The sequence below is a fragment of the Nematostella vectensis genome, chromosome 8, assembly GCF_932526225.1.
Source record: "Nematostella vectensis chromosome 8, jaNemVect1.1, whole genome shotgun sequence".
NCBI lineage: Eukaryota > Metazoa > Cnidaria > Anthozoa > Actiniaria > Edwardsiidae > Nematostella > Nematostella vectensis.
Window position 1 is genome coordinate 8216721 of NC_064041.1, and position 21437 is coordinate 8238157.

Here is a 21437-nt window from a genome sequence, read left to right on the forward strand (position 1 = left end):
GCTTCAATGGTTAGCAGAGTGGCGCAGTGGAAGCGTGCTGGGCCCATAACCCAGACGTCCGAGGATCGAAACCTTGCTCTGCTAGAGGTGCGTCATTTTTTGGCGCTGAAATCAAGAAGATTTTCAAACACTAGCAATTGTATTCGAGCCAAAAAAGATTGTGTTTGTACAAAATTTCAAAACTACTCGCGCAAAATTATAGACTCTCTTGCAAGCTAAAAACTTTGTTTGATTGTTTTCAATGTGTCTTTATGATTTTGCGTTTGTATTTAAATATCCTGGAAAACAGTTCAGAATCAGCCATATGCAGCTTCATGTGGTTTAGTTCTGATTACTGGGGTATTAGCTCAAATGGTAGAGCGCCCGCTTAGCATGCGGGAGGTACCGGGATCGATACCCGGATTCTCCAGATTTTTTCGATTCGTAAAGAGAAATCCATTTTTTAGGCAATTTCGACTAAGTTAGAGTGCAAATAATGCCTATTGGAATAATAAAAAGTGTTTTAGAATTTGATTTTCAACCACCTCAGAAGACAGGTCTTATCAATCAAATCGACACGAATTTATTTTGTACTGTATCTGGAAATATTGTGCTGCTAAACTATAAGGCACTGGTGGTTCAGTGGTAGAATTCTCGCCTGCCACGCGGGAGGCTCGGGTTCGATTCCCGGCCAGTGCAATGTTTATTTTGTTTTTGGCTGGAAAACATCAAATGCAAATGTCAGTACCTTTATTTTCTATGAAACTCCTGTGTTGTGTACTTAAATCGGTAAACTGCAAATTAAAAGCACAGCTTTAACACTAGAAACAAAACCGAATTTCCTCCCCAAGGCTTCAATCGTTAGCAGAGTGGCGCAGTGGAAGCGTGCTGGGCCCATAACCCAGAGGTCCGAAGATCGAAACCTTGCTCTGCTAGAGGTGCGTCATTTTTTTGTCGCTGATATCAAGAAGAGAAACAAAACATTAGCAATTGTATTCGAGCCAATAAAGATTGTGTTTGTACAAAATTTCAAAACTACTCGCGCAAAATTATAGAGACTCTCTTGCAAGCTAAAAACTTTGTTTGATTGTTTTCAATGTGTCTTTATGATTTTGCGTTTGTATTTAAATATCCTGGAAAACAGTTCAGAATCAGCCATATGCAGCTTCATGTGGTTTAGTTCTGATTACTGGGGGATTAGCTCAAATGGTAGAGCGCCCGCTTAGCATGCGGGAGGTACCGGGATCGATACCCGGATTCTCCAGCTTTTTTTGCTTGGTAAAAAGAAATCCATTTTTTAGGCAATTTCGACTAAGTTAGAGTGCAAATAATGCCTATTGGAATAATAAAAAGCGTTTTAGAATTTGATTTTCAACCACCTCAGAAGACAGGTCTTATCAATCAAATCGACACGAATTTATTTTGTACTGTATCTGGAAATATTCTGCTGCTAAACAGGAAGGCACTGGTGGTTCAGTGGTAGAAATCTCGCCTGCCACGCGGGAGGCCCGGGTTCGATTCCCGGCCAGTGCAATGTTTATTTTGTTTTTGGCTGTAAAACATCAAATGCAAATGTCAGTACCTATATTTTCTATGAAACTCCTGTGTTGTGTATTTAAATCGGTAAACTGCAATTTAAAAGCATAGCTTTAACACAAGAAACAAAACCGAATTTCCTCCCAAAGGCTTCAATCGTTAGCAGAGTGGCGCAGTGGAAGCGTGCTGGGCCCATAACCCAGAGGTCCGAGGATCGAAACCTTGCTCTGCTAGAGGTGCGTCATTTTTTTGTCGCTGATATCAAGAAGAGAAACAAAACATTAGCAATTGTATTCGAGCCAATAAAGATTGTGTTTGTATAAAATTTCAAAACTACTCGCGCAAAATTATAGACTCTATTGCAAGCTAAAAACTTTGCTTGATTGTTTTTAATGTGTCTTTATGATTTTGCGTTTGTATTTAAATATCCTGGAAAACAGTTCAGAATCAGCCATATGCAGCTTCATGTGGTTTAGTTCTGATTACTGGGGGATTAGCTCAAATGGTAGAGCGCCCGCTTAGCATGCGGGAGGTACCGGGATCGATACCCGGATTCTCCAGTTTTTTTCGCTTGGTAAAGAGAAATCCATTTTTTAGGCAATTTCGACTAAGTTAGAGTGCAAATAATGCCTATTGGAATAATAAAAAGTGTTTTAGAATTTGATTTTCAACCACCTAAGAAGACAGGTCTTATCAATCAAATCGACACGAATTTATTTTGTACTGTATCTGGAAATATTGTGCTGCTAAACTATAAGGCACTGGTGGTTCAGTGGTAGAATTCTCGCCTGCCACGCGGGAGGCTCGGGTTCGATTCCCGGCCAGTGCAATGTTTATTTTGTTTTTGGCTGGAAAACATCAAATGCAAATGTCAGTACCTATATTTTCTATTAAACTCCTGTGTTGTGTACTTAAATTGGTAAACTGCAAATTAAAAGCATAGCTTTAACACAAGAAACAAAACCGAATTTCCTCCTCAAGGCTTCAATGGTTAGATGAGTGGCGCAGTGGAAGCGTGCTGGGCCCATAACCCAGAGGTCCGAGGATCGAAACCTTGCTCTGAAAAAGGTGCGTCTTTTTTTTGTCGCTGATATCAAGAAGAGAAACAACACATTAGCAATTGTATTCGAGCCAATAAAGATTGTGTTTGTACAAAATTTCAAAACTACTCGCGCAAAATTATAGAGACTCTCTTGCAAGCTAAAAACTTTGTTTGATTGTTTTCAATGTGTCTTTATGATTTTGCGTTTGTATTTAAATATCCTGGAAAACAGTTCAGAATCAGCCATATGCAGCTTCATGTGGTTTAGTTCTGATTACTGGGGGATTAGCTCAAATGGTAGAGCGCCCGCTTAGCATGCGGGAGGTACCGGGATCGATACCCGGATTCTCCAGCTTTTTTCGCTTGGTAAAGAGAAATCCATTTTTTAGGCAATTTCGACTAAGTTAGACTGCAAATAATGCCTATTGGAATAATAAAAAGTGTTTTAGAATTTGATTTTCAACCACCTCAGAAGACAGGTCTTATCAATCAAATCGACACGAATTTATTTTGTACTGTATCTGGAAATATTCTGCTGCTAAACAGGAAGGCACTGGTGGTTCAGTGGTAGAATTCTCGCCTGCCACGCGGGAGGCCCGGGTTCGATTCCCGGCCAGTGCAATGTTTATTTTGTTTTTGGCTGTAAAACATCAAATGCAAATGTCAGTACCTATATTTTCTATGAAACTCCTGTGTTGTGTATTTAAATCGGTAAACTGCAAATTAAAAGCATAGCTTTAACACAAGAAACAAAACCGAATTTCCTCCCCAAGGCTTCAATCGTTAGCAGAGTGGCGCAGTGGAAGCGTGCTGGGCCCATAACCCAGAGGTCCGAGGATCGAAACCTTGCTCTGCTAGAGGTGCGTCATTTTTTTGTCGCTGATATCAAGAAGAGAAACAAAACATTAGCAATTGTATTCGAGCCAATAAAGATTGTGTTTGTACAAAATTTCAAAACTACTCGCGCAAAATTATAGACTCTATTGCAAGCTAAAAACTTTGTTTGATTGTTTTTAATGTGTCTTTATGATTTTGCGTTTGTATTTAAATATCCTGGAAAACAGTTCAGAATCAGCCATATGCAGCTTCATGTGGTTTAGTTCTGATTACTGGGGGATTAGCTCAAATGGTAGAGCGCCCGCTTAGCATGCGGGAGGTACCGGGATCGATACCCGGATTCTCCAGTTTTTTTCGCTTGGTAAAGAGAAATCCATTTTTTAGGCAATTTCGACTAAGTTAGAGTGCAAATAATGCCTATTGGAATAATAAAAAGTGTTTTAGAATTTGATTTTCAACCACCTCAAAAGACAGGTCTTATCAATCAAATCGACACGAATTTATTTTGTACTGTATCTGGAAATATTGTGCTGCTAAACTATAAGGCACTGGTGGTTCAGTGGTAGAATTCTCGCCTGCCACGCGGGAGGCTCGGGTTCGATTCCCGGCCAGTGCAATGTTTATTTTGTTTTTGGCTGGAAAACATCAAATGCAAATGTCAGTACCTATATTTTCTATGAAACTCCTGTGTTGTGTACTTAAATTGGTAAACTGCAAATTAAAAGCATAGCTTTAACACAAGAAACAAAACCGAATTTCCTCCTCAAGGCTTCAATGGTTAGATGAGTGGCGCAGTGGAAGCGTGCTGGGCCCATAACCCAGAGGTCCGAGGATCGAAACCTTGCTCTGAAAAAGGTGCGTCTTTTTTTTGTCGCTGATATCAAGAAGAGAAACAAAACATTAGCAATTGTATTCGAGCCAATAAAGATTGTGTTTGTACAAAATTTCAAAACTACTCGCGCAAAATTATAGACTCTATTGCAAGCTAAAAACTTTGTTTGATTGTTTTTAATGTGTCTTTATGATTTTGCGTTTGTATTTAAATATCCTGGAAAACAGTTCAGAATCAGCCATATGCAGCTTCATGTGGTTTAGTTCTGATTACTGGGGGATTAGCTCAAATGGTAGAGCGCCCGCTTAGCATGCGGGAGGTACCGGGATCGATACCCGGATTCTCCAGTTTTTTTCGCTTGGTAAAGAGAAATCCATTTTTTAGGCAATTTCGACTAAGTTAGAGTGCAAATAATGCCTATTGGAATAATAAAAAGTGTTTTAGAATTTGATTTTCAACCACCTCAAAAGACAGGTCTTATCAATCAAATCGACACGAATTTATTTTGTACTGTATCTGGAAATATTGTGCTGCTAAACTATAAGGCACTGGTGGTTCAGTGGTAGAATTCTCGCCTGCCACGCGGGAGGCTCGGGTTCGATTCCCGGCCAGTGCAATGTTTATTTTGTTTTTGGCTGGAAAACATCAAATGCAAATGTCAGTACCTATATTTTCTATGAAACTCCTGTGTTGTGTACTTAAATTGGTAAACTGCAAATTAAAAGCATAGCTTTAACACAAGAAACAAAACCGAATTTCCTCCTCAAGGCTTCAATGGTTAGATGAGTGGCGCAGTGGAAGCGTGCTGGGCCCATAACCCAGAGGTCCGAGGATCGAAACCTTGCTCTGAAAAAGGTGCGTCTTTTTTTTGTCGCTGATATCAAGAAGAGAAACAACACATTAGCAATTGTATTCGAGCCAATAAAGTTTGTGTTTGTACAAAATTTCAAAACTACTCGCGCAAAATTATAGACTCTCTTGCAAGCTAAAAACTTTGTTTGATTGTTTTCAATGTGTCTTTATGATTTTGCGTTTGTATTTAAATATCCTGGAAAACAGTTGAGAATCAGCCATATGCAGCTTCATGTGGTTTAGTTCTGATTACTGGGGGATTAGCTCAAATGGTAGAGCGCCAGCTTAGCATGCGGGAGGTACCGGGATCGATACCCGGATTCTCCAGATTTTTTCGCTTGGTAAAGAAAAATCCATTTTTTAGGCAATTTCGACTAAGCTAGAGTGCAAATAATGCCTATTGGAATAATAAGAAGTGTTTTAGAATTTGATTTTCAACCACCTCAGAAAACAGGTCTTATCAATCAAATCGACACGAATTTATTTTGTACTGTATCTGGAAATATTGTGCTGCTAAACAGGAAGGCATTGGTGGTTCAGTGGTAGAATTCTCGCCTGCCACGCGGGAGGCCCGGGTTCGATTCCCGGCCAGTGCAATGTTTATTTTGTTTTTGGCTGGAAAACATCAAATGCAAATGTCAGTACCTATATTTTCTATTAAACTCCTGTGTTGTGTACTTAAATCGGTAAACTGCAAATTAAAAGCATAGCTTTAACACAAGAAACAAAACCGAATTTCCTCCCCAAGGCTTCAATGGTTAGATGAGTGGCGCAGTGGAAGCGTGCTGGGCCCATAACCCAGAGGTCCGAGGATCGAAACCTTGCTCTGAAAAAGGTGCGTCTTTTTTTTTGTCGCTGATATCAAGAAGAGAAACAACACATTAGCAATTGTATTCGAGCCAATAAAGATTGTGTTTGTACAAAATTTCAAAACTACTCGCGCAAAATTATAGACTCTCTTGCAAGCTAAAAACTTTGTTTGATTGTTTTCAATGTGTCTTTATGATTTTGCGTTTGTATTTAAATATCCTGGAAAACAGTTCAGAATCAGCCATATGCAGCTTCATGTGGTTTAGTTCTGATTACTGGGGGATTAGCTCAAATGGTAGAGCGCCCGCTTAGCATGCGGGAGGTACCGGGATCGATACCCGGATTCTCCAGCTTTTTTCGCTTGGTAAAGAGAAATCCATTTTTTAGGCAATTTCGACTAAGTTAGACTGCAAATAATGCCTATTGGAATAATAAAAAGCGTTTTAGAATTTGATTTTCAACCACCTCAGAAGACAGGTCTTATCAATCAAATCCACACGAATTTATTTTGTACTGTATCTGGAAATATTCTGCTGCTAAACAGGAAGGCACTGGTGGTTCAGTGGTAGAATTCTCGCCTGCCACGCGGGAGGCCCGGGTTCGATTCCCGGCCAGTGCAATGTTTATTTTGTTTTTGGCTGGAAAACATCAAATGCAAATGTCAGTACCTATATTTTCTATGAAACTCCTGTGTTGTGTACTTAAATCGGTAAACTGCAAATTAAAAGCATAGCTTTAACACAAGAAATAAAACCGAATTTCCTCCCCAAGGCTTCAATCGTTAGCAGAGTGGCGCAGTGGAAGCGTGCTGGGCCCATAACCCAGATGTCCGAGGATCGAAACCTTGCTCTGCTAGAGGTGCGTCATTTTTTTGTCGCTGATATCAAGAAGAGAAACAAAACATTAGCAATTGTATTCGAGCCAATAAAGATTGTGTTTGTACAAAATTTCAAAACTACTCGCGCAAAATTATAGACTCTATTGCAAGCTAAAAACTTTGTTTGATTGTTTTTAATGTGTCTTTATGATTTTGCGTTTGTATTTAAATATCCTGGAAAACAGTTCAGAATCAGCCATATGCAGCTTCATGTGGTTTAGTTCTGATTACTGGGGGATTAGCTCAAATGGTAGAGCGCCCGCTTAGCATGCGGGAGGTACCGGGATCGATACCCGGATTCTCCAGATTTTTTCGCTTGGTAAAGAGAAATCTATTTTTTAGGCAATTTCGACTAAGTTAGAGTGCAAATACTGCCTATTGGAATAATAAAAAGTGTTGTAGAATTTGATTTTCAACCACCTCAGAAGACAGGTCTTATCAATCAAATCGACACGAATTTATTTTGTACTGTATCTGTAAATATTCTTCTGCTAAACAGAAAGGCACTGGTGGTTCAGTGGTAGAATTCTTGCCTGCCACGCGGGAGGCCCGATTTTCCTTCCAAAGGCTTCAATGGTTAGCAGTGTGGCGCAGTGGAAGCGTGCTGGGCCCATATCCCAGACGTCCGAGGATCGAAACCTTGCTCTGCTAGAGGTGCGTCATTTTTTGGCGCTGAAATCAAGAAGATTTTCAAACATTAGCAATTGTATTCGAGCCAAAAAAGATTGTGTTTGTACAAAATTTCAAAACTACTCGCGCAAAATTATAGACTCTCTTGCAAGCTAAAAACTTTGTTTGATTGTTTTCAATGTGTCTTTATGATTTTGCGTTTGTATTTAAATATCCTGGAAAACAGTTCAGAATCAGCCATATGCAGCTTCATGTGGTTTAGTTCTGATTACTGGGGGATTAGCTCAAATGGTAGAGCGCCCGCTTAGCATGCGGGAGGTACCGGGATCGATACCCGGATTCTCCAGATTTTTTCGCTTGGTAAAGAGAAATCCATTTTTTATGCAATTTCGACTAAATTAGAGTGCAAATACTGCCTATTGGAATAATAAAAAGTGTTTTAGGATTTGATTTTCAACCACCTCAGAAGACAGGTCTTATCAATCAAATCGACACGAATTTATTTTGTACTGTATCTGGAAATATTCTGCTGCTAAACAGGAAGGCACTGGTGGTTCAGTGGTAGAATTCTCGCCTGCTACGCGGGAAGCCCGGGTTTGATTCCCGGCCAGTGCAATGTTTTTATTTTGTTTTTGGCTGGAAAACATCAAATGCAAATGTCAGTACCTATATTTTGTATGAAACTCCTGTGTTGTGTACTTAAATCGGTAAACTGCAAATTAAAAGCATAGCTTTAACACAAGAAACAAAACCGATTTTTCTTCCAAAGGCTTCAATGGTTAGCAGAGTGGCGCAGTGGAAGCGTGCTGGGCCCATAACCCAGAGGTCCGAGGATCGAAACCTTGCTCTGCTAGAAGTGCGTCATTTTTTGGCGCTGATATCAAGAAGATTTACAAACATTAGCAATTGTATTCGAGCCAAAAAAGATTGTGTTTGTACAAAATTTCAAAACTACTCGCGCAAAATTATAGAGACTCTCTTGCAAGTTAAAAACTTTGTTTGATTGTTTTCAATGTGTCTTTATGATTTTGCGTTTGTATTTAAATATCCTGGAAAACAGTTCAGAACAGCCATATGCAGCTTCATGTGGTTTAGTTCTGATTACTGGGGGATTAGCTCAAATGGTAGAGCGCCCGCTTAGCATGCGGGAGGTACCGGGATCGATACCCGGATTCTCCAGATTTTTTCGCTTGCTAAAGAGAAATCCATTTTTTAGGCAATTTCGAATAAGTTAGAGTGCAAATAATGGCTATTGGAATAATAAAAAGCGTTTTAGAATTTGATTTTCAACCACCTCAGAAGACAGGTCTTATCAATCAAATCGACACGAATTTATTTTGTACTGTATCTGGAAATATTCTGCTGCTAAACAGGAAGGCACTGGTGGTTCAGTGGTAGAATTCTCGCCTGCCACGCGGGAGGCCCGGGTTCGATTCCCGGCCAGTGCAATGTTTATTTTGTTTTTGGCTGGAAAACATCAAATGCAAATGTCAGTACCTATATTTTCTATGAAACTCCTGTGTTGTGTACTTAAATCGGTAAACTGCAAATTAAAAGCATAGCTTTAACACAAGAAACAAAACCGAATTTCCTCCCCAATGCTTCTGTGGTCAGCAGAGTGGCGCAGTGGAAGCGTGCTGGGCCCATAACCCAGAGGTCCGAGGATCGAAACCTTGCTCTGCTAGAGGTGCGTCATTTTTTGGGGCTGATATCAAGAAGATAAACAAATATTAGCAATTGTATTCGAGCCAATAAAGATTGTGTTTGTACAAAATTTCAAAACTACTCGCGCAAAATTATAGAGACTCTCTTGCAAGCTAAAAACTTTGTTTGATTGTTTTCAATGTGTCTTTATGATTTTGCGTTTGTATTTAAATATCCTGGAAAGCAGTTCAGAATCAGCCATATGCAGCTTCATGTGGTTTAGTTCTGATTACTGGGGGATTAGCTCAAATGGTAGAGCGCCCGCTTAGCATGCGGGAGGTACCGGGATCGATACCCGGATTCTCCAGATTTGTTCGCTTGCTAAAGAGAAATCCATTTTTTAGGCAATTTCGACTACGTTAGAGTGCAAATAATGCCTATTGGAATAATAAAAAGTGTTTTAGAATTTGATTTTCAACCACCTCAGAAGACAGGTCTTATCAATCAAATCGACACGAATTTATTTTTTACTGTATCTGAAAATATTCTGTTGCTAAACAGGAAGGCACTGGTGGTTCAGTGGTAGAATTCTCGCCTGCCACGCGGGAGGCCCGGGTTCGATTCCCGGCCAGTGCAATGTTTATTTTGTTTTTGGCTGGAAAACATCAAATGCAAATGTCAGTACCTATATTTTCTATGAAACTCCTGTGTTGTGTACTTAAATCGGTAAACTGCAAATTAAAAGCATAGCTTTAACACAAGAAACAAAACCGAATTTCTTCCCCAATGCTTCTGTGGTCAGCAGAGTGGCGCAGTGGAAGCGTGCTGGGCCCATAACCCAGAGGTCCGAGGATCGAAACCTTGCTCTGCTAGAGGTGCGTCATTTTTTTGGCGCTGATATCAAGAAGATAAACAAACATTAGCAATTGTATTCGAGCCAATAAAGATTGTGTTTGTACAAAATTTCAAAACTACTCGCGCAAAATTATAGAGACTCTCTTGCAAGCTAAAAACTTTGTTTGATTGTTTTCAATGTGTCTTTATGATTTTGCGTTTGTATTTAAATATCCTGGAAAGCAGTTCAGAATCAGCCATATGCAGCTTCATGTGGTTTAGTTCTGATTACTGGGGGATTAGCTCAAATGGTAGAGCGCCCGCTTAGCATGCTGGAGGTACCGGGATCGATACCCGGATTCTCCAGATTTTTTCGCTTGCTAAAGAGAAATCCATTTTTTAGGCAATTTCGACTACGTTAGAGTGCAAATAATGCCTATTGGAATAATAAAAAGCGTTTTAGAATTTGATTTTCAACCACCTCAGAAGACAGGTCTTATCAATCAAATCGACGCGAATTCATTTTGTACTGTATCTGGAAATATTCTGCTGCTAAACAGGAAGGCACTGGTGGTTCAGTGGTAGAATTCTCGCCTGCCACGCGGGAGGCCCTGGTTCGATTCCCGGCCAGTGCAATGTTTATTTTGTTTTTGGCTGGAAAACATCAAATGCAAATGTCAGTACCTATATTTTCTATGAAACTCCTGTGTTGTGTACTTAAATCGGTAAACTGCAAATTAAAAGCATAGCTTTAACACAAGAAACAAAACCGAATTTCCTCCCCAAGGCTTCAATGGTTAGATGAGTGGCGCAGTGGAAGCGTGTGGGCCCATAACCCAGAGGGCCGAGGATCGAAACCTTGCTCTGCTAGAGGTGCGTTATTTTTTTGTCGCTGATATCAAGAAGAGAAACAAAACATTAGCAATTGTATTCGAGCCAATAAAGATTGTGTTTGTACAAAATTTCAAAAATACTCGCGCAAAATTATAGAGACTCTCTTGCAAGCTAAAAACTTTGTTTGATTGTTTTCAATGTGTCTTTATGATTTTGCGTTTGTATTTAAATATCCTGGAAAGCAGTTCAGAATCAGCCATATGCAGCTTCATGTGGTTTAGTTCTGATTACTGGGGGATTAGCTCAAATGGTAGAGCGCCCGCTTAGCATGCCGGAGGTACCGGGATCGATACCAGGATTCTCCAGATTTTTTCGCTTGGTGAAGAGAAATCCATTTTTTAGGCAATTTCGACTAAGTTAGAGTGCAAATAATGCCTATTGGAATAATAAAAAGCGTTTTAGAATTTGATTTTCAACCACCTCAGAAGACAGGTCTTATCAATCAAATCGACACGAATTTATTTTGTACTGTATCTGGAAATATTCTGCTGCTAAACAGGAAGGCACTGGTGGTTCAGTGGTAGAATTCTGGCCTGCCACGCGGGAGGCCCGGTTTCGATTCCCGGCCAGTGCAATGTTTATTTTGTTTTTGGCTGGAAAACATCAAATGCAAATGTCAGTACCTACATTTTCTATGAAACTCCTGTGTTGTGTACTTAAATCGGTAAACTGCATATTAAAAGCATAGCTTTAACACAAGAAACAAAACCGAATTTCCTCCCCAATGCTTCTGTGGTCAGCAGAGTGGCGCAGTGGAAGCGTGCTGGGCCCATAACCCAGAGGTCCGAGGATCGAAACCTTGCTCTGCTAGAGGTGCGTCATTTTTTGGCGCTGATATCAAGAAGATAAACAAACATTAGCAATTGTATTCGAGCCAATAAAGATTGTGTTTGTACAAAATTTCAAAACTACTCGCGCAAAATTATAGAGACTCTCTTGCAAGCTAAAAACTTTGTTTGATTGTTTTCAATGTGTCTTTATGATTTTGCGTTTGTATTTAAATATCCTGGAAAGCAGTTCAGAATCAGCCATATGCAGCTTCATGTGGTTTAGTTCTGATTACTGGGGGATTAGCTCAAATGGTAGAGCGCCCGCTTAGCATGCGGGAGGTACCGGGATCGATACCCGGATTCTCCAGATTTTTTCGCTTGCTAAAGAGAAATCCATTTTTTAGGCAATTTCGACTACGTTAGAGTGCAAATAATGCCTATTGGAATAATAAAAAGCGTTTTAGAATTTGATTTTCAACCACCTCAGAAGACAGGTCTTATCAATCAAATCGACGCGAATTCATTTTGTACTGTATCTGGAAATATTCTGCTGCTAAACAGGAAGGCACTGGTGGTTCAGTGGTAGAATTCTCGCCTGCCACGCGGGAGGCCCTGGTTCGATTCCCGGCCAGTGCAATGTTTATTTTGTTTTTGGCTGGAAAACATCAAATGCAAATGTCAGTACCTATATTTTCTATGAAACTCCTGTGTTGTGTACTTAAATCGGTAAACTGCAAATTAAAAGCATAGCTTTAACACAAGAAACAAAACCGAATTTCCTCCCCAAGGCTTCAATGGTTAGATGAGTGGCGCAGTGGAAGCGTGCTGGGCCCATAACCCAGAGGTCCGAGGATCGAAACCTTGCTCTGCTAGAGGTGCGTTATTTTTTTGTCGCTGATATCAAGAAGAGAAACAAAACATTAGCAATTGTATTCGAGCCAATAAAGATTGTGTTTGTACAAAATTTCAAAAATACTCGCGCAAAATTATAGAGACTCTCTTGCAAGCTAAAAACTTTGTTTGATTGTTTTCAATGTGTCTTTATGATTTTGCGTTTGTATTTAAATATCCTGGAAAGCAGTTCAGAATCAGCCATATGCAGCTTCATGTGGTTTAGTTCTGATTACTGGGGGATTAGCTCAAATGGTAGAGCGCCCGCTTAGCATGCCGGAGGTACCGGGATCGATACCAGGATTCTCCAGATTTTTTCGCTTGGTGAAGAGAAATCCATTTTTTAGGCAATTTCGACTAAGTTAGAGTGCAAATAATGCCTATTGGAATAATAAAAAGCGTTTTAGAATTTGATTTTCAACCACCTCAGAAGACAGGTCTTATCAATCAAATCGACACGAATTTATTTTGTACTGTATCTGGAAATATTCTGCTGCTAAACAGGAAGGCACTGGTGGTTCAGTGGTAGAATTCTGGCCTGCCACGCGGGAGGCCCGGTTTCGATTCCCGGCCAGTGCAATGTTTATTTTGTTTTTGGCTGGAAAACATCAAATGCAAATGTCAGTACCTATATTTTCTATGAAACTCCTGTGTTGTGTACTTAAATCGGTAAACTGCATATTAAAAGCATAGCTTTAACACAAGAAACAAAACCGAATTTCCTCCCCAATGCTTCTGTGGTCAGCAGAGTGGCGCAGTGGAAGCGTGCTGGGCCCATAACCCAGAGGTCCGAGGATCGAAACCTTGCTCTGCTAGAGGTGCGTCATTTTTTGGCGCTGATATCAAGAAGATAAACAAACATTAGCAATTGTATTCGAGCCAATAAAGATTGTGTTTGTACAAAATTTCAAAACTACTCGCGCAAAATTATAGAGACTCTCTTGCAAGCTAAAAACTTTGTTTGATTGTTTTCAATGTGTCTTTATGATTTTGCGTTTGTATTTAAATATCCTGGAAAGCAGTTCAGAATCAGCCATATGCAGCTTCATGTGGTTTAGTTCTGATTACTGGGGGATTAGCTCAAATGGTAGAGCGCCCGCTTAGCATGCGGGAGGTACCGGGATCGATACCCGGATTCTCCAGATTTTTTCGCTTGCTAAAGAGAAATCCATTTTTTAGGCAATTTCGACTACGTTAGAGTGCAAATAATGCCTATTGGAATAATAAAAAGCGTTTTAGAATTTGATTTTCAACCACCTCAGAAGACAGGTCTTATCAATCAAATCGACGCGAATTCATTTTGTACTGTATCTGGAAATATTCTGCTGCTAAACAGGAAGGCACTGGTGGTTCAGTGGTAGAATTCTCGCCTGCCACGCGGGAGGCCCTGGTTCGATTCCCGGCCAGTGCAATGTTTATTTTGTTTTTGGCTGGAAAACATCAAATGCAAATGTCAGTACCTATATTTTCTATGAAACTCCTGTGTTGTGTACTTAAATCGGTAAACTGCAAATTAAAAGCATAGCTTTAACACAAGAAACAAAACCGAATTTCCTCCCCAAGGCTTCAATGGTTAGATGAGTGGCGCAGTGGAAGCGTGCTGGGCCCATAACCCAGAGGTCCGAGGATCGAAACCTTGCTCTGCTAGAGGTGCGTTATTTTTTTGTCGCTGATATCAAGAAGAGAAACAAAACATTAGCAATTGTATTCAAGCCAATAAAGATTGTGTTTGTACAAAATTTCAAAACTACTCGCGCAAAATTATAGACTCTCTTGCAAGCTAAAAACTTTGTTTGATTGTTTTCAATGTGTCTTTATGATTTTGCGTTTGTATTTAAATATCCTGGAAAGCAGTTCAGAATCAGCCATATGCAGCTTCATGTGGTTTAGTTCCGATTACTGGGGGATTAGCTCAAATGGTAGAGCGCCCGCTTAGCATGCCGGAGGTACCGGGATCGATACCAGGATTCTCCAGATTTTTTCGCTTGGTGAAGAGAAATCCATTTTTTAGGCAATTTCGACTAAGTTAGAGTGCAAATAATGCCTATTGGAATAATAAAAAGCGTTTTAGAATTTGATTTTCAACCACCTCAGAAGACAGGTCTTATCAATCAAATCGACACGAATTTATTTTGTACTGTATCTGGAAATATTCTGCTGCTAAACAGGAAGGCACTGGTGGTTCAGTGGTAGAATTCTGGCCTGCCACGAGGGAGGCCCGGTTTCGATTCCCGGCCAGTGCAATGTTTATTTTGTTTTTGGCTGGAAAACATCAAATGCAAATGTCAGTACCTATATTTTCTATGAAACTCCTGTGTTGTGTACTTAAATCGGTAAACTGCAAATTAAAAGCATAGCTTTAACACAAGAAACAAAACCGAATTTCCTCCCCAAGGCTTCAATGGTTAGATGAGTGGCGCAGTGGAAGCGTGCTGGGCCCATAACCCAGAGGTCCGAGGATCGAAACCTTGCTCTGCTAGAGGTGCGTTATTTTTTTGTCGCTGATATCAAGAAGAGAAACAAAACATTAGCAATTGTATTCGAGCCAATAAAGATTGTGTTTGTACAAAATTTCAAAAATACTCGCGCAAAATTATAGAGACTCTCTTGCAAGCTAAAAACTTTGTTTGATTGTTTTCAATGTGTCTTTATGATTTTGCGTTTGTATTTAAATATCCTGGAAAGCAGTTCAGAATCAGCCATATGCAGCTTCATGTGGTTTAGTTCTGATTACTGGGGGATTAGCTCAAATGGTAGAGCGCCCGCTTAGCATGCCGGAGGTACCGGGATCGATACCAGGATTCTCCAGATTTTTTCGCTTGGTGAAGAGAAATCCATTTTTTAGGCAATTTCGACTAAGTTAGAGTGCAAATAATGCCTATTGGAATAATAAAAAGCGTTTTAGAATTTGATTTTCAACCACCTCAGAAGACAGGTCTTATCAATCAAATCGACACGAATTTATTTTGTACTGTATCTGGAAATATTCTGCTGCTAAACAGGAAGGCACTGGTGGTTCAGTGGTAGAATTCTGGCCTGCCACGCGGGAGGCCCGGTTTCGATTCCCGGCCAGTGCAATGTTTATTTTGTTTTTGGCTGTAAAACATCAAATGCAAATGTCAGTACCTACATTTTCTATGAAACTCCTGTGTTGTGTACTTAAATCGGTAAACTGCATATTAAAAGCATAGCTTTAACACAAGAAACAAAACCGAATTTCCTCCCCAATGCTTCTGTGGTCAGCAGAGTGGCGCAGTGGAAGCGTGCTGGGCCCATAACCCAGAGGTCCGAGGATCGAAACCTTGCTCTGCTAGAGGTGCGTCATTTTTTGGCGCTGATATCAAGAAGATAAACAAACATTAGCAATTGTATTCGAGCCAATAAAGATTGTGTTTGTACAAAATTTCAAAACTACTCGCGCAAAATTATAGAGACTCTCTTGCAAGCTAAAAACTTTGTTTGATTGTTTTCAATGTGTCTTTATGATTTTGCGTTTGTATTTAAATATCCTGGAAAGCAGTTCAGAATCAGCCATATGCAGCTTCATGTGGTTTAGTTCTGATTACTGGGGGATTAGCTCAAATGGTAGAGCGCCCGCTTAGCATGCGGGAGGTACCGGGATCGATACCCGGATTCTCCAGATTTTTTCGCTTGCTAAAGAGAAATCCATTTTTTAGGCAATTTCGACTACGTTAGAGTGCAAATAATGCCTATTGGAATAATAAAAAGCGTTTTAGAATTTGATTTTCAACCACCTCAGAAGACAGGTCTTATCAATCAAATCGACGCGAATTCATTTTGTACTGTATCTGGAAATATTCTGCTGCTAAACAGGAAGGCACTGGTGGTTCAGTGGTAGAATTCTCGCCTGCCACGCGGGAGGCCCTGGTTCGATTCCCGGCCAGTGCAATGTTTATTTTGTTTTTGGCTGGAAAACATCAAATGCAAATGTCAGTACCTATATTTTCTATGAAACTCCTGTGTTGTGTACTTAAATCGGTAAACTGCAAATTAAAAGCATAGCTTTAACACAAGAAACAAAACCGAATTTCCTCCCCAAGGCTTCAATGGTTAGATGAGTGGCGCAGTGGAAGCGTGCTGGGCCCATAACCCAGAGGTCCGAGGATCGAAACCTTGCTCTGCTAGAGGTGCGTTATTTTTTTGTCGCTGATATCAAGAAGAGAAACAAAACATTAGCAATTGTATTCGAGCCAATAAAGATTGTGTTTGTACAAAATTTCAAAAATACTCGCGCAAAATTATAGAGACTCTCTTGCAAGCTAAAAACTTTGTTTGATTGTTTTCAATGTGTCTTTATGATTTTGCGTTTGTATTTAAATATCCTGGAAAGCAGTTCAGAATCAGCCATATGCAGCTTCATGTGGTTTAGTTCTGATTACTGGGGGATTAGCTCAAATGGTAGAGCGCCCGCTTAGCATGCCGGAGGTACCGGGATCGATACCAGGATTCTCCAGATTTTTTCGCTTGGTGAAGAGAAATCCATTTTTTAGGCAATTTCGACTAAGTTAGAGTGCAAATAATGCCTATTGGAATAATAAAAAGCGTTTTAGAATTTGATTTTCAACCACCTCAGAAGACAGGTCTTATCAATCAAATCGACACGAATTTATTTTGTACTGTATCTGGAAATATTCTGCTGCTAAACAGGAAGGCACTGGTGGTTCAGTGGTAGAATTCTGGCCTGCCACGCGGGAGGCCCGGTTTCGATTCCCGGCCAGTGCAATGTTTATTTTGTTTTTGGCTGGAAAACATCAAATGCAAATGTCAGTACCTATATTTTCTATGAAACTCCTGTGTTGTGTACTTAAATCGGTAAACTGCATATTAAAAGCATAGCTTTAACACAAGAAACAAAACCGAATTTCCTCCCCAATGCTTCTGTGGTCAGCAGAGTGGCGCAGTGGAAGCGTGCTGGGCCCATAACCCAGAGGTCCGAGGATCGAAACCTTGCTCTGCTAGAGGTGCGTCATTTTTTGGCGCTGATATCAAGAAGATAAACAAACATTAGCAATTGTATTCGAGCCAATAAAGATTGTGTTTGTACAAAATTTCAAAACTACTCGCGCAAAATTATAGAGACTCTCTTGCAAGCTAAAAACTTTGTTTGATTGTTTTCAATGTGTCTTTATGATTTTGCGTTTGTATTTAAATATCCTGGAAAGCAGTTCAGAATCAGCCATATGCAGCTTCATGTGGTTTAGTTCTGATTACTGGGGGATTAGCTCAAATGGTAGAGCGCCCGCTTAGCATGCGGGAGGTACCGGGATCGATACCCGGATTCTCCAGATTTTTTCGCTTGCTAAAGAGAAATCCATTTTTTAGGCAATTTCGACTACGTTAGAGTGCAAATAATGCCTATTGGAATAATAAAAAGCGTTTTAGAATTTGATTTTCAACCACCTCAGAAGACAGGTCTTATCAATCAAATCGACGCGAATTCATTTTGTACTGTATCTGGAAATATTCTGCTGCTAAACAGGAAGGCACTGGTGGTTCAGTGGTAGAATTCTCGCCTGCCACGCGGGAGGCCCTGGTTCGATTCCCGGCCAGTGCAATGTTTATTTTGTTTTTGGCTGGAAAACATCAAATGCAAATGTCAGTACCTATATTTTCTATGAAACTCCTGTGTTGTGTACTTAAATCGGTAAACTGCAAATTAAAAGCATAGCTTTAACACAAGAAACAAAACCGAATTTCCTCCCCAAGGCTTCAATGGTTAGATGAGTGGCGCAGTGGAAGCGTGCTGGGCCCATAACCCAGAGGTCCGAGGATCGAAACCTTGCTCTGCTAGAGGTGCGTTATTTTTTTGTCGCTGATATCAAGAAGAGAAACAAAACATTAGCAATTGTATTCAAGCCAATAAAGATTGTGTTTGTACAAAATTTCAAAACTACTCGCGCAAAATTATAGACTCTCTTGCAAGCTAAAAACTTTGTTTGATTGTTTTCAATGTGTCTTTATGATTTTGCGTTTGTATTTAAATATCCTGGAAAGCAGTTCAGAATCAGCCATATGCAGCTTCATGTGGTTTAGTTCCGATTACTGGGGGATTAGCTCAAATGGTAGAGCGCCCGCTTAGCATGCCGGAGGTACCGGGATCGATACCAGGATTCTCCAGATTTTTTCGCTTGGTGAAGAGAAATCCATTTTTTAGGCAATTTCGACTAAGTTAGAGTGCAAATAATGCCTATTGGAATAATAAAAAGCGTTTTAGAATTTGATTTTCAACCACCTCAGAAGACAGGTCTTATCAATCAAATCGACACGAATTTATTTTGTACTGTATCTGGAAATATTCTGCTGCTAAACAGGAAGGCACTGGTGGTTCAGTGGTAGAATTCTGGCCTGCCACGAGGGAGGCCCGGTTTCGATTCCCGGCCAGTGCAATGTTTATTTTGTTTTTGGCTGGAAAACATCAAATGCAAATGTCAGTACCTATATTTTCTATGAAACTCCTGTGTTGTGTACTTAAATCGGTAAACTGCAAATTAAAAGCATAGCTTTAACACAAGAAACAAAACCGAATTTCCTCCCCAAGGCTTCAATGGTTAGATGAGTGGCGCAGTGGAAGCGTGCTGGGCCCATAACCCAGAGGTCCGAGGATCGAAACCTTGCTCTGCTAGAGGTGCGTTATTTTTTTGTCGCTGATATCAAGAAGAGAAACAAAACATTAGCAATTGTATTCGAGCCAATAAAGATTGTGTTTGTACAAAATTTCAAAAATACTCGCGCAAAATTATAGAGACTCTCTTGCAAGCTAAAAACTTTGTTTGATTGTTTTCAATGTGTCTTTATGATTTTGCGTTTGTATTTAAATATCCTGGAAAGCAGTTCAGAATCAGCCATATGCAGCTTCATGTGGTTTAGTTCTGATTACTGGGGGATTAGCTCAAATGGTAGAGCGCCCGCTTAGCATGCCGGAGGTACCGGGATCGATACCAGGATTCTCCAGATTTTTTCGCTTGGTGAAGAGAAATCCATTTTTTAGGCAATTTCGACTAAGTTAGAGTGCAAATAATGCCTATTGGAATAATAAAAAGCGTTTTAGAATTTGATTTTCAACTACCTCAGAAGACAGGTCTTATCAATCAAATCGACACGAATTTATTTTGTACTGTATCTGTAAATATTCTTCTGCTAAACTGGAAGGCACTGGTGGTTCAGTGGTAGAATTCTCGCATGCCACGCGGGAGGCCCGGTTTCGATTCCCGGCCAGTGCAATGTTTATTTTGTTTTTGGCTGGAAAACATCAAATGCAAATGTCAGTACCTATATTTTCTATGAAACTCCTGTGTTGTGTACTTAAATCGGTAAACTGCAAATTAAAAGCTTAGCTTTAACACAAGAAGCAAAACCGAATTTTCTCCCCAAGGCATCAATCGTTAGAAGAGTGGCGCAGTGGAAGCGTGCTGGGCCCATAACCCAGAGGTCCGAGGATCGAAACCTTGCTCTGCTAGAGGTGCGTCATTTTTTTTGTCGCTGATATCAAGAAGAGAAACAAAACATTAGCAATTGTATTCAAGCCAATAAAGATTGTGTTTGTACAAAATTTCAAAACTACTCGCGCAAAATTATAGAGACTCTCTTGCAAGCTAAAAACTTTGTTTGATTGTTTTCAATGTGTCTTTATGATTTTGCGTTTGTATTTAAATATCCTGGAAAGCAGTTCAGAATCAGCCATATGCAGCTTCATGTGGTTTAGTTCTGATTACTGGGGGATTAGCTCAAATGGTAGAGCGCCCGCTTAGCATGCGGGAGGTACCGGGATCGATACCCGGATTTTCCAGATTTTTTCGCTTGGTAAAGAGAAATCCATTTTTTAGGCAATTTCGACTAAGTTAGAGTGCAAATAATGCCTATTGGAATAATAAAAAGCGTTTTAGAATTTGATTTTCAACCACCTCAGAAGACAGGTCTTATCAATCAAATCGACACGAATTTATTTTGTACTGTATCTGGAAATATTCTGCTGCTAAACAGGAAGGCACTGGTGGTTCAGTGGTAGAAATCTGGCCTGCCACGCGGGAGAACCGGGTTCGATTCCCGGCCAGTGCAATGTTTATTTTGTTTTTGGCTGGAAAACATCAAATGCAAATGTCAGTACCTACATTTTCTATGAAACTCCTGTGTTGTGTACTTAAATCGGTAAACTGCATATTAAAAGCATAGCTTTAACACAAGAAACAAAACCGAATTTCCTCCCCAATGCTTCTGTGGTCAGCAGAGTGGCGCAGTGGAAGCGTGCTGGGCCCATAACCCAGAGGTCCGAGGATCTAAACCTTGCTCTGCTAGAGGTGCGTCATTTTTTGACGCTGATATCAAGAAGATAAACAAACATTAGCAATTGTATTCGAGCCAATAAAGATTGTGTTTGTACAAAATTTCAAAACTACTCGCGCAAAATTATAGACTCTCTTGCAATCTAAAAACTTTGTTTGATTGTTTTCAATGTGTCTTTATGATTTTGCGTTTGTATTTAAATATCCTGGAAAGCAGTTCAGAATCAGCCATATGCAGCTTCATGTGCTTTAGTTCTGATTACTGGGGAATTAGCTCAAATGGTAGAGCGCCCGCTTAGCATGCGGGAGGTACCGGGATAGATACCCGGATTCTCCAGATTTTTTCGCTTGCTAAAGAGAAATCCATTTTTTAGGCAATTTCGACTAAGTTAGAGTGCAAATAATGCCTATTGGAATAATAAAAAGCGTTTTAGAATTTGATTTTCAACTACCTCAGAAGACAGGTCTTATCAATCAAATCGACACGAATTTATTTTGTACTGTATCTGGAAATATTCTGCTGCTAAACAGGAAGGCACTGGTGGTTCAGTGGTAGAATTCTCGCATGCCACGCGGGAGGCCCGGGTTCGATTTCCGGCCAGTGCAATGTTTATTTTGTTTTTGGCTGGAAAACATCAAATGCAAATGTCAGTACCTATATTTTCAATGAAACTCCTGTGTTGTGTACTTAAATCGGTAAACTGCAAAT

General features: G+C 40.1%; 42 non-coding genes across 42 annotated transcripts; all 42 read left to right on the plus strand.

Moving 5' to 3' along the window:
• Window positions 1–336: 336 nt before the first annotated feature.
• Trnaa-agc lies at window positions 337–409 on the plus strand. The gene has a single exon. It is a non-coding gene; the product is annotated as a tRNA-Ala (tRNA).
• Window positions 410–607: 198 nt separating this feature from the next.
• Window positions 608–678, plus strand: Trnag-gcc. The gene has a single exon. It is a non-coding gene; the product is annotated as a tRNA-Gly (tRNA).
• A 492-nt stretch (window positions 679–1170) lies between these two features.
• Window positions 1171–1243, plus strand: Trnaa-agc. The gene has a single exon. It is a non-coding gene; the product is annotated as a tRNA-Ala (tRNA).
• Window positions 1244–1441: 198 nt separating this feature from the next.
• Window positions 1442–1512, plus strand: Trnag-gcc. The gene has a single exon. It is a non-coding gene; the product is annotated as a tRNA-Gly (tRNA).
• Window positions 1513–2002: 490 nt separating this feature from the next.
• Window positions 2003–2075, plus strand: Trnaa-agc. Its single transcript has one exon. It is a non-coding gene; the product is annotated as a tRNA-Ala (tRNA).
• Window positions 2076–2273: 198 nt separating this feature from the next.
• Trnag-gcc lies at window positions 2274–2344 on the plus strand. Its single transcript has one exon. It is a non-coding gene; the product is annotated as a tRNA-Gly (tRNA).
• A 492-nt stretch (window positions 2345–2836) lies between these two features.
• On the plus strand, window positions 2837–2909 carry Trnaa-agc. The gene has a single exon. It is a non-coding gene; the product is annotated as a tRNA-Ala (tRNA).
• Window positions 2910–3107: 198 nt separating this feature from the next.
• On the plus strand, window positions 3108–3178 carry Trnag-gcc. The gene has a single exon. It is a non-coding gene; the product is annotated as a tRNA-Gly (tRNA).
• A 490-nt stretch (window positions 3179–3668) lies between these two features.
• On the plus strand, window positions 3669–3741 carry Trnaa-agc. Its single transcript has one exon. It is a non-coding gene; the product is annotated as a tRNA-Ala (tRNA).
• A 198-nt stretch (window positions 3742–3939) lies between these two features.
• Trnag-gcc lies at window positions 3940–4010 on the plus strand. The gene has a single exon. It is a non-coding gene; the product is annotated as a tRNA-Gly (tRNA).
• Window positions 4011–4500: 490 nt separating this feature from the next.
• Trnaa-agc lies at window positions 4501–4573 on the plus strand. The gene has a single exon. It is a non-coding gene; the product is annotated as a tRNA-Ala (tRNA).
• A 198-nt stretch (window positions 4574–4771) lies between these two features.
• Window positions 4772–4842, plus strand: Trnag-gcc. The gene has a single exon. It is a non-coding gene; the product is annotated as a tRNA-Gly (tRNA).
• A 761-nt stretch (window positions 4843–5603) lies between these two features.
• Window positions 5604–5674, plus strand: Trnag-gcc. Its single transcript has one exon. It is a non-coding gene; the product is annotated as a tRNA-Gly (tRNA).
• Window positions 5675–6165: 491 nt separating this feature from the next.
• Trnaa-agc lies at window positions 6166–6238 on the plus strand. Its single transcript has one exon. It is a non-coding gene; the product is annotated as a tRNA-Ala (tRNA).
• A 198-nt stretch (window positions 6239–6436) lies between these two features.
• Trnag-gcc lies at window positions 6437–6507 on the plus strand. The gene has a single exon. It is a non-coding gene; the product is annotated as a tRNA-Gly (tRNA).
• A 490-nt stretch (window positions 6508–6997) lies between these two features.
• Window positions 6998–7070, plus strand: Trnaa-agc. The gene has a single exon. It is a non-coding gene; the product is annotated as a tRNA-Ala (tRNA).
• Window positions 7071–7668: 598 nt separating this feature from the next.
• Window positions 7669–7741, plus strand: Trnaa-agc. Its single transcript has one exon. It is a non-coding gene; the product is annotated as a tRNA-Ala (tRNA).
• A 198-nt stretch (window positions 7742–7939) lies between these two features.
• Window positions 7940–8010, plus strand: Trnas-gcu. The gene has a single exon. It is a non-coding gene; the product is annotated as a tRNA-Ser (tRNA).
• Window positions 8011–8501: 491 nt separating this feature from the next.
• Trnaa-agc lies at window positions 8502–8574 on the plus strand. The gene has a single exon. It is a non-coding gene; the product is annotated as a tRNA-Ala (tRNA).
• Window positions 8575–8772: 198 nt separating this feature from the next.
• Trnag-gcc lies at window positions 8773–8843 on the plus strand. The gene has a single exon. It is a non-coding gene; the product is annotated as a tRNA-Gly (tRNA).
• Window positions 8844–9333: 490 nt separating this feature from the next.
• Trnaa-agc lies at window positions 9334–9406 on the plus strand. The gene has a single exon. It is a non-coding gene; the product is annotated as a tRNA-Ala (tRNA).
• Window positions 9407–9604: 198 nt separating this feature from the next.
• On the plus strand, window positions 9605–9675 carry Trnag-gcc. Its single transcript has one exon. It is a non-coding gene; the product is annotated as a tRNA-Gly (tRNA).
• Window positions 9676–10437: 762 nt separating this feature from the next.
• Window positions 10438–10508, plus strand: Trnag-gcc. The gene has a single exon. It is a non-coding gene; the product is annotated as a tRNA-Gly (tRNA).
• Window positions 10509–11270: 762 nt separating this feature from the next.
• Trnag-gcc lies at window positions 11271–11341 on the plus strand. The gene has a single exon. It is a non-coding gene; the product is annotated as a tRNA-Gly (tRNA).
• Window positions 11342–11831: 490 nt separating this feature from the next.
• Window positions 11832–11904, plus strand: Trnaa-agc. The gene has a single exon. It is a non-coding gene; the product is annotated as a tRNA-Ala (tRNA).
• A 198-nt stretch (window positions 11905–12102) lies between these two features.
• On the plus strand, window positions 12103–12173 carry Trnag-gcc. The gene has a single exon. It is a non-coding gene; the product is annotated as a tRNA-Gly (tRNA).
• Window positions 12174–12936: 763 nt separating this feature from the next.
• On the plus strand, window positions 12937–13007 carry Trnag-gcc. The gene has a single exon. It is a non-coding gene; the product is annotated as a tRNA-Gly (tRNA).
• A 490-nt stretch (window positions 13008–13497) lies between these two features.
• On the plus strand, window positions 13498–13570 carry Trnaa-agc. The gene has a single exon. It is a non-coding gene; the product is annotated as a tRNA-Ala (tRNA).
• Window positions 13571–13768: 198 nt separating this feature from the next.
• Window positions 13769–13839, plus strand: Trnag-gcc. Its single transcript has one exon. It is a non-coding gene; the product is annotated as a tRNA-Gly (tRNA).
• Window positions 13840–14600: 761 nt separating this feature from the next.
• On the plus strand, window positions 14601–14671 carry Trnag-gcc. Its single transcript has one exon. It is a non-coding gene; the product is annotated as a tRNA-Gly (tRNA).
• A 763-nt stretch (window positions 14672–15434) lies between these two features.
• Trnag-gcc lies at window positions 15435–15505 on the plus strand. Its single transcript has one exon. It is a non-coding gene; the product is annotated as a tRNA-Gly (tRNA).
• Window positions 15506–15995: 490 nt separating this feature from the next.
• Trnaa-agc lies at window positions 15996–16068 on the plus strand. Its single transcript has one exon. It is a non-coding gene; the product is annotated as a tRNA-Ala (tRNA).
• Window positions 16069–16266: 198 nt separating this feature from the next.
• Window positions 16267–16337, plus strand: Trnag-gcc. The gene has a single exon. It is a non-coding gene; the product is annotated as a tRNA-Gly (tRNA).
• Window positions 16338–17100: 763 nt separating this feature from the next.
• On the plus strand, window positions 17101–17171 carry Trnag-gcc. The gene has a single exon. It is a non-coding gene; the product is annotated as a tRNA-Gly (tRNA).
• Window positions 17172–17661: 490 nt separating this feature from the next.
• Window positions 17662–17734, plus strand: Trnaa-agc. The gene has a single exon. It is a non-coding gene; the product is annotated as a tRNA-Ala (tRNA).
• A 198-nt stretch (window positions 17735–17932) lies between these two features.
• On the plus strand, window positions 17933–18003 carry Trnag-gcc. Its single transcript has one exon. It is a non-coding gene; the product is annotated as a tRNA-Gly (tRNA).
• A 761-nt stretch (window positions 18004–18764) lies between these two features.
• On the plus strand, window positions 18765–18835 carry Trnag-gcc. Its single transcript has one exon. It is a non-coding gene; the product is annotated as a tRNA-Gly (tRNA).
• Window positions 18836–19598: 763 nt separating this feature from the next.
• Window positions 19599–19669, plus strand: Trnag-gcc. The gene has a single exon. It is a non-coding gene; the product is annotated as a tRNA-Gly (tRNA).
• Window positions 19670–20162: 493 nt separating this feature from the next.
• On the plus strand, window positions 20163–20235 carry Trnaa-agc. Its single transcript has one exon. It is a non-coding gene; the product is annotated as a tRNA-Ala (tRNA).
• Window positions 20236–20433: 198 nt separating this feature from the next.
• Trnag-gcc lies at window positions 20434–20504 on the plus strand. The gene has a single exon. It is a non-coding gene; the product is annotated as a tRNA-Gly (tRNA).
• Window positions 20505–20992: 488 nt separating this feature from the next.
• Window positions 20993–21065, plus strand: Trnaa-agc. Its single transcript has one exon. It is a non-coding gene; the product is annotated as a tRNA-Ala (tRNA).
• A 198-nt stretch (window positions 21066–21263) lies between these two features.
• Window positions 21264–21334, plus strand: Trnag-gcc. Its single transcript has one exon. It is a non-coding gene; the product is annotated as a tRNA-Gly (tRNA).
• Window positions 21335–21437: the final 103 nt, after the last annotated feature.